Source organism: Cervus elaphus, chromosome 4 (assembly GCF_910594005.1).
Source record: "Cervus elaphus chromosome 4, mCerEla1.1, whole genome shotgun sequence".
NCBI lineage: Eukaryota > Metazoa > Chordata > Mammalia > Artiodactyla > Cervidae > Cervus > Cervus elaphus.
Genome location: NC_057818.1, coordinates 17,255,682 through 17,267,733, shown reverse-complemented (window position 1 = coordinate 17,267,733; position 12,052 = coordinate 17,255,682). Strand labels below are relative to the sequence as shown.

Sequence of the window (12,052 nt, the reverse complement as noted above, 5' to 3'; positions counted from 1 at the left end):
TATACAATGAAATATCTTTGTTATTTAGTCACTAAGTTGTGTCTGACTCTTTATGACCCCATGGACAGTACCCCACCAGGTGCCTCTGTCCATGTGATTTCTCAGTCAAGGATACTAGAGTGGTTTGCCATTTCCTTTTCCAGGGGATCTTTTTGACCCAAGGATTGAACCTGCATCTCCTGCATTGGCAGGTGAATTCTTTACCACTGAGCTACCAGGGACGCCCACTACAGTGGAATATTACTCAACTATAAAAGTTAGGAACAAAATTGGGCCATTTATAGTGATGTGGATAGACCTATAGTCTGTCAATACTGAGTGAAGTTAGAAAGGGAAAAACAAATATCATATATGAACATATATATGTGGAATCTAGAAAAAAATGGTACAGGTGATCCTGTTTTCAGCATAGGAATAGAGATGCAGATAGAGAATAGCCATGTGGACACAGGAAGGAAAGGAGAGGGTGGGACAGATTGGGAGAGCAGCATTGACACATAATACAGTCAGACAGTCAAAGTGTTAGTTGCTTAGTCGTGCCCGACTTTGCAACCTTGTGGACTGTAACCCACCAGGCTCCTCTGTCCTTGAAATTCTCCAGGCAAGACTACTAGAGTGAGTTGCCATTCCCTTCTCAAGGGATCTTTCCGACCCACAGATCGAACACAGGTCCCCTACATTGCAGGCAGATTCTTTACCACCCGAGCCACCATGGAAGCCCATGTACATAGTACCATATGTAAAATAAATAACTAGTGGGAAGCTGCTCTATAACACAAGGAGCTCAGCTCAGTGCTCTGTATTGACACACAGGGGTGGGATGGTGGGGTGGGAATTGGGAAAGAGGCTCAAGAATGAGGTATATAATGCTCAAGCATTGTACTTTATGTAACATAAAGTATACATAAAGCTGATTCACTTTGTTATACAGCTGAAACTAACACAACGTTGTAAAGCATTTATATTCCAGTGATAATTTTTTTTTAAAAAAGCACATAGTAATCAAAGAATCAGTATATTCAGCGAAACAGAAAATCATCAGTAGATAAATGTGCTGGAGACATTATTGAAACTTGATGGATATTTAAACACTGAAATGACAAAAAAAATAATTTATCATTTCTAAAAGAACAATTATTAGAATTGGCAAGAGAAAAAGAAGTCATCATGAAAGTCTATAACCTATAACCTGACCAGCTACTCACAAAGCCTAAATCTATGTTACAGCAAATTTATTAGCTTTCTATATCCTTGACCCTACCTTGGAATCTCCAGCATTACCGTGTCTATTAGGAACCAGAAGTATCTTATTAAATAATTATAGTGTTTCAGTTCTGATCATGTTCATATTCCTTCACAATATATGTTTCTTATCACTGAAATTCTGTTAAGGCCCTGTCACTTTGTAGGCTAATCTTTAATCACCTAAGTATTTTAATGCATATTTATAGGAGCATAAGTTGAAAATCAACCTGGATGCTGTTTAACATCTGAGGAAAAATATGCAAAGTTATATATGTACTCATAAATTTATAGTTGATGTTATTTGGAAATGAGTATTTTTAAGAAAGTAAGTATATACTTTCCACGTGATAATGTGACGTGTTCTTCTTTTCCTATGTGTGTATGTGTGTGTTTTATAGCACCTGTTTCTTATTGTCACAGTTTGGTTCATGAGCATTTCAAAAAAAAAAAGAAATCAAATATTTCCATGCGTGCCACCTATTTTTTATACTATGCACTCATTTTAAAATTATGAATTTTCTTTCTGTAAAAAATGTAATCTTGCTATTATATTATAATCATTTTGTATCATACTCAGTTTATTTCTGTGCCATAATGTCTCTTACATTAATGATGTGTTCTTCTGAAAAATATAAAGTGGTATACTTCACATACAATAAGTCCCCCACATGGAAATGAGTACCATTCCAAGAGCATGTTCTTAAGTCTAATTTGTTCATTAAGTTCAACTAAGTTAGCCTGAATACCCAACTTACACAATTTGTGATATAATACTGTACTGTAATAGGTTTATAATACCTTTCACACAAATAATACATGAAAAACAAACACAAAAATTAAAAAAAATTTTTTTACAGTATAGTACTATGAAAAGTAATAGAGTATAATAGCTGTCATACAGGGACTGGCATCCAGTGAATACACAATAAGAATTACTGACTGGAGGAGAGGAATGAGGTGGAAGATGGTAGAACTGAAGGATCGTCAGTAATAGGAGACAGAGGACATGCTGTTGTTTCACACATGCCTGACATTGTTAGAATGAAGAGTTGCATCTTTGGAAATTTACAACATGAAGGTTTATAGATGTATGGGATTATACTGAAATGTATGTATTATAATGGAAGTAATAAGGAAATGTTTTTTATTTTAGCGTGTGTATTTCCAGCTTTATGTTAATAATAACAAATGTAAACATTAGTACATTATCTGACACATGTCTCACATGTTTTTTGACAAATGTGATGGAAATGCTGCTGCTGCTGCTAAGTCGCTTCAGTCGTGTCCAACTCTGTGCGACCCCATAGACGGCAGCCCACCAGGCTCCACTGTCCCTACTTCTACGTATATTCTGGGTCTAATTTAGCAGGAAATGCAGTTTCAGAAATTCTGTGTAGGAATTGTTCAGCATTGGGTCCCACATGTTAAAAGTTAAGGAAAACCTTGAATTCTGTTTAGAATCTTCTGCCATTAATTAGTTTTGTGAATTGTAATGTTTATATCTTGAGTATGCTGTAGCCATCCATGAGTAAATTTTCCAGATTATGGAAGGATTCATTTTGACTTACTCCCCATTTGAGCTGTCATGACGTGTTCTACTGTGTAATTCAGAAATCACTGATTTATTTTTATTATGGAACTCAGAGTTCCAGGGCATCGATCAAAATATTTAGTAATCTGCTTACTGTTTTTTTTTCCCCCCATCTATAGAGTATTATTCATCAGATCCTAAATTACTGCTTTCATTTTTCATGATCAAATGTTTCAGTTTCCTACTGGAAGCAGTAAGTGAGTCTTGGAAGTGAAAACCTTGAAGATAAAGTACTCTGTTCTTCTGGTAGTTATGCATGTTCTACTCTCTTGCCCATCTGCTACACAAAATATACCACTGTCCTAAGTACATACAACATACCACGGTGATAGAAGGGGTATATATAAAAAGTGTACTCGTTTAGGATTATTTACTGCTCCATCATTTTTCCCAAGTTATTTCCGCAACATTTAATTCTCACAATGACCCCTTTCTATGTTCTTTTTGATCATTTTACAGATAAGCATAAATAAAACAAGAGAAATTGAGATTCTTTTCTGAAAATGATGGATCATTCACTAAGTTTTGTGAGACAGCTGGATATAACCATTTGTAAAAAGAAAAAATAAAGTACTGTAGGATAATTGTTGTTTAGGCACTACGTCCTATCCAGCTCTTTGGTGGACAGACCCCATGGACTGCAGCACTCCAGGCTTTCCTGTCCTTCACTATCTCCCAGAATTTGCTCAAACTCATGTCCATTGAGTTGATGATGCCATCCAACCATCTCATCTTCTGTCACCCCCTACTCCTGCTGTCCTCAGTCTTTTTTTTTTTTTCCTTGAAAGTCTTCGTTGAATTTATTACAGTATTGCTTCTGTTTCATGTTTTGATATTTTGGCCATGAAGCATGTGGAATCTTAGCTGTCCAACCAGAGATTGAACCTGTACTCCCTGCATTGGAAGGTGAAGTTTTAACTACTGGATCACCAGGGCAGTCCGCCTTGTGCAAAAAATTTTGAGTTGCTTCATAACCTTACCATTACTTGGTACCATCAGTCTTCTTGATTACAGAGATTCTGATACATATGTAGTGGCGTCTTAATGTGTATCTTAATTTGCATTTCCTTTATTACCACTGATTTTTTCTGATTTGTTGTTGTTTAGTCATTAAGCCATGTCTGACTCTTTGTGACCCCATGGACTGAAGCACACCAAGCTTTTGTGTCTTTTATTATCTCCCGGAGTTTGCTCAAACTCATGTTCATTGAGTGGGTGATGCCATCCAATCATCTCATCCTCTGTCGTCCCCTTTTCCTCCTACCCTCAATCCTTCCCAGCATCAGGGTCTTTTCTAATGAGTCAGCTCTTTACATCAGGTGGCTTAAGTATTGGAGCTTCCGTTTCAGTATCAGTCCTTCCAAAGAATATTCAGGGTTGATTTCCTTTTGGATTGACTGGCTTATCTACTTGCTGTCTAAGGGACTCTCAAGAGTCTTCTCCAGCACCATGATTCAAAAGCATCAATTCTTTGGTACTCAGCTTTCTTTATGGTACAACTCTCACATGACCGCACTATTTTATGTGCTTATGTGCTATCCCTATATTTTTTTTTCATTTATTTTTATTAGTTGGAGGCTAATTACTTTACAATATTGTAGTAGGCTTTGTGATACATTGACATGAATCAGCCATGGATTTACATGTATTCCCCATCCCGATCCCCCCTCCCACCTCCCTCTTTACCCACTCCCTCTGAGTCTTCCCAGTGCACCAGCCCTGAACACTTGTCTCATGCATCCAACCTGGGCTGGTGATCTCTTTCAACATAGATAATATACATGTTTCGATGCTGCTGTTCTCTCGAAACATCCCACCCTCGCCTTGTACCACAGAGTCCAAAAGTCTGTTCTGTACATCTGTGTCTCTTTTTCTGTTTTGCATATAGGGTTATCGTTACCATCTTTCTAAATTCCATATATATGTGTTAGTATGCTGTAATGTACTTTATCTTTCTGGCTTACTTCACTCTGTATAATAGGCTCCAGTTTCATCCATCTCATTAGAACTGATTCAAATGAATTCTTTTTAATGGCTGAGTAATATTCCATGGTGTACCACAGCTTTCTTATCCATTCGTCTGCTGATGGGCATCTAGGTTGCTTCCATGTCCTGGCTATTATAAACAGTGCTGTGATGAACATTGGGGTGCACGTGTCTCTTTCAGATCTGGTTTCCTCGGTGTGTATGCCCAGAAGTGGTATTGCTGGGTCATATGGTAGTTCTATTTCCAGTATTTAAGAAATCTCCACACTGTTTTCCATAGTGGCTGTACTAGTTTGCATTCCCACCAGCAGTGTAAGAGGGTTCCCTTTTCTCCACACCCTCTCCAGCATTTATTGCTTGTAGACTTTTGGATAGCAGCCATCCTGACTGGCGTGTAATGGTACCTCATTGTGGTTTTGATTTGCATTTCTCGGATGATGAGTGATGTTGAACATCTTTTCATGTGTTTGTTAGCCATCTGTATGTCTTCTTTGGAGAAATGTCTGTTTAGTTCTTTGGCCCATTTTTTGATTGGGTCATTTATTTTTCTGGAATTGAGCTGCAGGAGTTGCTCATATATTTTTGAGATTAGTCCTTTGTCTGTTTCTTCATTTGCTATTATTTTCTCCCAATCTGAGGGCTGTCTTTTCACCTTGCTTATAGTTTCCTTTGTTGTGCAAAAGCTTTTAAGTTTCATTAGGTCCCATTTGTTTAGTTTTGCTTTTATTTCCAATATTCTGGGAGGTGGGTCATAGAGGATCCTGCTGTGATTCATGTCAGAGAGGGTTTTGCCTATGTTCTCCTCTAGGAGTTTTATAGTTTCTGGTCTTACATTTAGATCTTTAATCAATTTTGAGTTTATTTTTGTGTATGGTGTTAGAAAGTGTTCTAGTTTCATTCTTTTACAAGTGGTTGACCAGTTTTCCCAGCACCACTTGTTAAAGAGGTTGTCTTTTTTCCATTGTATATCCTTGCCTCCTTTGTCGAAGATAAGGTGTCCATAGGTTCGTGGATTTATCTCTGGGGTTTCTATTCTATTCCATTGATCTATATTTCTGTCTTTGTGCCAGTACCACACTGTCTTGATGACTGTGGCTTTGTAGTATAGTCTGAAGTCAGGCAGGTTGATTCCTCCAGTTCCATTCTTCTTTCTCAAGATTACTTTGGCTATTTGAGGTTTTTTGTATTTCCATACAAATCGTGAAATTATTTGTTCTAGTTCTGTGAAAAATACCTTTGGTAGCTTAATAGAGATTGCATTGAATCTATAGATTGCTTTGGGAGTATACTTATTTTCACAATATTGATTCTTCCAATCCATGAACACGGTATGTTTCTCCATCTGTTTGTGTCCTCTTTGATTTCTTTCATCAGTGTTTTATAGTTTTCTATGTATAGGTCTTTTGTTTCTTTAGGTAGATATACTCCTAAGTATTTTATTCTTTTTCTTGCAATGGTGAATGGTATTGTTTCCTTAATTTCTCATTCAGTTTTCTCATTGTTAGTATATAGGAATGCAAGGGATTTCTGTGTGTTAATTTTATATCCTGCAGCTTTACTATATTCGCTGATTAGCTCTAGTAATTTTCTGGTAGAGTCTTTAGGGTTTTCTATGTAGAGGATCATGTCATCTGCAAAACAGCAAGAGTTTCACTTCTTCTTTTCCTATCTGGATTCCTTTTACTTCTTTTTCTGCTCTGATTGCTGTGGCCAAAACTTCCAAAACTATGTTGAATAGTAGTGGTGAGAGTGGGCACCCTTGTTTTGTTCCTGATTTTAGGGGAAATGCTTTCAATTTTTCACCATTGAGGGTAATGCTTGCTGTGGGTTTGTCATATATGCTTTTATTATGTTGAGGCTTATGTTGAGGTATGTACTTTCTATTCCTGCTTTCTGGAGAGTTTTAATGCTAAATGGGTGTTGAATTTTGTCAAAGGCTTTCTCTGCATCTATTGAGATAATCATATGGTTTTTATCTTTTAATTTGTTAATGTGGTATATTACATTGATTGATTTGTGGATATTAAAGAATCCTTGCATTCCTGGGATAAAGCCCACTTGGTCATGGTGTATGATATTTTTAATATGTTGTTGGATTCTGTTTGCTAGAATTTTGTTAAGGATTTTTGCATCTATTTTCATCAGTGATACTGGCCTGTAGTTTCCTTTTTTTGTGGCATCTTTGTGTGGTTTTGGAATTAGGGTGATGGTGGCCTCATAGAATGAGTTGGGAAGTTTACCTTCTTCTGCAATTTTCTGGAAGAGTTTGAGTACGATAGGTGTTAGCTCTTCTCTAAATTTTTGGTAGAATTCAGCTGTGAAGCCATCTGGTCCTGGGCTTTTGTTTGCTGGAAGATTTCTGATTACAGTTTCGATTTCCTTACTTGTGATAGGTCTGTTAAGATCTTCTGTTTCTTCCTGGTTCAGTTTTGGAAAGTTACACTTTTCTAAGAATTTGTCCATTTCTTCCAAGTTGTCCATTTTATTGGCATAGAGCTGCTGGTAGTAGTCTCTTATGATCCTTTGTATTTCAGTGTTGTCTGTTGTGATCTCTCCATTTTCATTTCTAATTTTGTTAATTTGTTTCTTCTCCCTTTGTTCCTTAATGAGTCTTGCTAATGGTTTGTCAATTTTGCTTATTTTTTTCAAAAAACCAGCTTTTAGCTTTGTTGATTTTTGCTATGGTCTCTTTAGTTTCTTTTGCATTTATTTCTGCCCTAATTTTTAAGATTTCTTTCCTTCTACTAACCCTGGGGTTCTTCATTTCTTCCTTCTCTAGTTGCTTTAGGTGTAGAGTTAGGTTATTTATTTGGCTTTTTTCTTGTTTCTTGAGGTAAGCCTGTAATGCTATGAACCTTCCCCTTAACACTGTTTTTACAGTGTCCCATAGTTTTTGGGTTGTTGTGTTTTCATTTTCATTCATTTCTATGCATATTTTGATTTCTTTTTTGATTTCTTCTATGATTTGTTGGTTTTTCAGAAGCGTGTTATTTAGCCTCCATATGTTTGAATTTTTAATAATTTTTTTCCTGTAATTGAGATCTAATCTTACCGTACTGTGGTCAGAAAAGATGACTGGAATGATTTCAATTTTTTTGAATTTACCATGACTAGATTTATGACCCAGGAGGTGATCTATTCTGGAGAAGGTTCCATGTGCACTTGAGAAAAAGGTGAGGTTGATTGTTTTGAGGTGAAATGTCCTATAGATATCAATTAGGTCTAGCTGGTCCATTGTGTCATTTAAAGTTTGTGTTTCCTTGTTAATTTTCTGTTTAGTTGATCTATCCATAGTTGTGAGTGGGGTATTAAAGTCTCCCACTATTATTGTGTTGCTGTTAATTTCCTCTTTCATACTTGTTAGCGTTTGCCTTACATATTTCGGTGCTCCTATGTTGGGTGTATATATATTTATAATTGTTATATCTTCTTCTTGGATTGATCCTTTGATCATTATGTAGTGTCCTTCTTTGTCTCTTTTCACAGCCTTTATTTGAAAGTCATTTTATCTGATATGAGTATTGCAACTCCTGCTTTCTTTTGGTCTCCGTTTGCATGAAATATTTTTTTCCAGCCCTTCACTTTTAGTCTGTATGTGTCTCTTGTTTTGAGATGGGTCTCTTGTAGACAGCATATGTAGGGGTCTTGTTTTTGTATCTATTCAGCCAGTCTTTGTCTATTGGTTGGGGCATTCAACCCATTTACATTTAAGGTAATTATTGATAGGTATGGTCCTGTTGCCATTTACTTGTCCTCAGTCTTTCTCTTCATCAGGATCTCTTCGAATGAGTTGGCTCTTTGCATCTGATAGCCAGAGTATTGGAGCTTCAACTTCAGTCCTTCCAGTGAATATTCAGCATTGATTTCCTCCAGGAATGACTGATTTGATCTCTTTGCTCTCCAAGGGATTCTCAAGAGTCTTCTCCAGTAACACAATTCAAAAACATCAGTTCTTTGGCACTCGATTTTCTTCATGGTCCAAAGCTCACATCCCTACACGACTACAGGAAAAACCATAGCTTTGACCGCCCAGACCTTTGTTAACAGAGTGATGTCTCTGCTTTTTAAAACACTGTCTAAGTTTGTCATAGCTTTTCTTCTAAAGAGAAAGTGTCTTTTAATTTCATGACTGCAGTCACCATACGCAGTGATTTTAGAGCCCACGAAAATAAAATCTGTCATTGTTTCCACTTTTTGCCCTTCTTTTTGCCATGAAGTGGTTGGACTGGATGCCATGATCTTAGTTTTTTGAATGTTGAGTTTTAAGCCAACTCTTTTGTTCTCTCATCTGTATTTCCAAGGTTGTTGCTATTTCTCCTGACCATCTTGATTCCAGCTTGTGAGTTATCCAGCCTGGCATTTTGCATGATGTACTTTGCATATAAGTTAAATAAGCAGAGTAACAGTATAAAGCTTTGTCGTACCTCTATCCCAATCTTGAACCAGTCCATTATTCTATGTCCAGTTCTAACTTGCTTCTTGACCTGCATACCAGTTTCTCAGGAGACAGATAAGGTGTTCTGGTATTCCCATCTCTTTAAGAATTTTCCACAGTTTGTTGTGATCTACGCAGTCAAAGGCTTTAGCATAGTCAATGAAGAAGTAGACAAAATGATAATGTTCTTTACATTAAAAGGGTTCATAATACAAATTGGCAGCAGGAGAGAAAAATACCAACAGAGTGTTCATCTGTGTTCTCTTCCAGGAGTTTTTTGGTTTCAAATCTTAAGTGTAGGCCTTTAATCCATTTTGAGTTTATTTTTATAAATGATATGAGGAAATAGTCTTTTACATGTACCTGTCCAATTTTCCCAGTACCACTTACTAAAGAGACTCTCTTTTCTGCATTGCATATTTTATATCCTTTGTCATAGATTAATTGACCATATATAGGGGGTTTATTTCCGGATTCTCTCTTCTTTTCCATTGATCGGTGTCTTTTTTTATGCTATGTCACACTATTTTGATGACTGTAGCTTTATGGTATGATTTGAAGTTAGGTAGCATGACACCTCCTCCTATCTTCTTTTTTTTCTCAAGATTGCTTTGGCCATCTTTGTTTTTTGTGGTTCCATATAAATATTAGGATTATTCTACTTCTATGAAAAATATTATGGGTATTTTGATAGAGATTGCATTAAATCTGTAGATTGCTTTGAGTATTATGGATAACTTAATATTCTTCCAATCCAGGCACATGAAGTATCCTTCCATTTCTTTGCATCATTTTCAAATTCCTTCATCCAATGTTTTATAGTTTTCAGAATACACATCTTTCACCTCCTTGGTCATGTTTCTTCCTAGGCGTTTTATTCTTTGTGACATGATTATAAATTCAATGTTTCCTTAAGTTCTCTTTCTGATAGTTCATTGTTAGTATATTGAAAATTGATTGATTTCTGTATATTTATCTTGTATTTTGCAGCTTTACTGAATTCATTTCTTATTTCTAATAGTCTTTTGGAGGAGACTTTAATATTTTCTATACATGGTATCATGTCCTCTGTGAATAATGTTAGTTTTACTTATTCTCTTCCAATTTTTATGCCTTTATTTCTTTTACTTACCTGATTGCTGTGGCTGAGACTTCCTGTACTGTGTTAAATAGAAGTGGCAAGAGTGGGTATCCTTGTCTTGTTCCTGATTTTATGAATATGATGTTAGCTTTGTGCTTGTCATAAATGACTTTTATTATGTTGAAACATGTTGCCTCTATGCTACTTTGATGAGAGTTTTTATCGTGAGTGGATATTGAATTTTATCAAATGCTTTTTCTGTATCAATTGAGATGATTGTGTGATGTTTTACACTTTTATAATGTGGTGTATTACACTGATTGATTTGTGAATATTAAACTATCTTTGCATACCTAGAATAAATAGCTCTTGATCATACTATGTGATTATTTGTATATATTGTTGAATTTTATTTGTTAATATTTTGTTGAGGATTTTTGCATCTATATTCATCAGAGACGCTGGCCTATAATTTTCTTTTGGAGTGTCTTTGGTTTTGGTATCATGTTAATGGTGGCGTCATAGAATGAATTTGTGAGTGTCCCACAAACAAATTCTACTATTCCTCACAGTAGTCTGTTATGATTCTTTGTATTTCTGTGTTGTCTGTTGTAACTTCTCCTTTTTTCATTTCTAATTTTATTGATTTGAGTGTTCTCCCATTTTTCCTTGATGTCTGGCTAACAGTTTGTCTATTTTGTTTATCGTCTCAAAAAACTAGCTTTTAGTTTTATTGATCTTGGCTACAGTCTCCCTCATTGCTTTTTCATTTATTTCTGTTCTGATAATTATGATTTCTTTGCTTATACTAACTTTGGGGGTTTTTTGGTTGCTGTTCTTCTTCTTTTTCTAATTGCTTTAGGTGTACAGTTAGATTGTTTGTATTTGATGTTTCTCTGATTTCTTGAGGTAGGCTTATATTGCTCTCAACTTCTCCTGAGCAGGGTTTTTATTGAATCCCACAGGTTTGGGGTTTTTGTGTTTTCATTATCATTCGTTTCTATAGATATTTTTATTTCCTTTTTATTTCTTCAGTGATCCGTTGGTTATTCAGAGTCTTGTTAGCCTCCATGTGTTTGTGTTTTTTTATAGTTCTTTTTTTCCTGTGGTTGATATCTAATCTTAAAACGTTGTGATCAGAAAAGATGCTTGAAATTATTTCCATTTTTTAAAATTTATCAATGCTTAATTTGTGATCCAGGATGTGATCTATCCTGGAGAATGTTCCATATGCACTTGAGAAAAATGTGAAATCCATTGGTTTGGGGTAAAATGCTCTGTAGATATCAATTAGGTCCAGCTGATCCAATGTATCATTTAAAGCCTATATTTCCTTTGTTTATTTTCTGTCTGGATGATCTGTCCATTGGTGTGAGTGGAGTATTCAAGTCCCTCACTGTTACTGTGTTCCTATCATTTTCCCCTTTAAGTTGTTAGCATTTGCCTTGTGTATTGAGGTGCTACTTTGTTGGGTGCATATATATTAATAATTGTTATGTTTTCTTCTTGGATTGATCCCTTGATCATTATGTAATGTCCTTCTTTGTCTCTATTTTAAAATCTGTTTTACTTGATATGAGTATTGCTACTCCCAGTTTCTTCTGGTCTCTATTTCCATGAAATAACTTTTTCTAGACCCTCAGTTTCTGTTTGTATGTGTCCCTAGGTTTGAGGTGGGTCTCTTGTAGACAAAATATATAGGGGTCTTGTTTTT

At 35.8% G+C, this 12,052-nt stretch overlaps 1 protein-coding gene across 1 annotated transcript in view; it reads left to right on the top strand.

Moving 5' to 3' along the window:
* The window catches only part of ITFG1 (integrin alpha FG-GAP repeat containing 1), a 314,830-nt gene that overhangs the window by 139,905 nt on the left and 162,873 nt on the right, over positions 1-12,052 (top strand). The gene's annotated exons all lie outside the window — the stretch shown is intronic.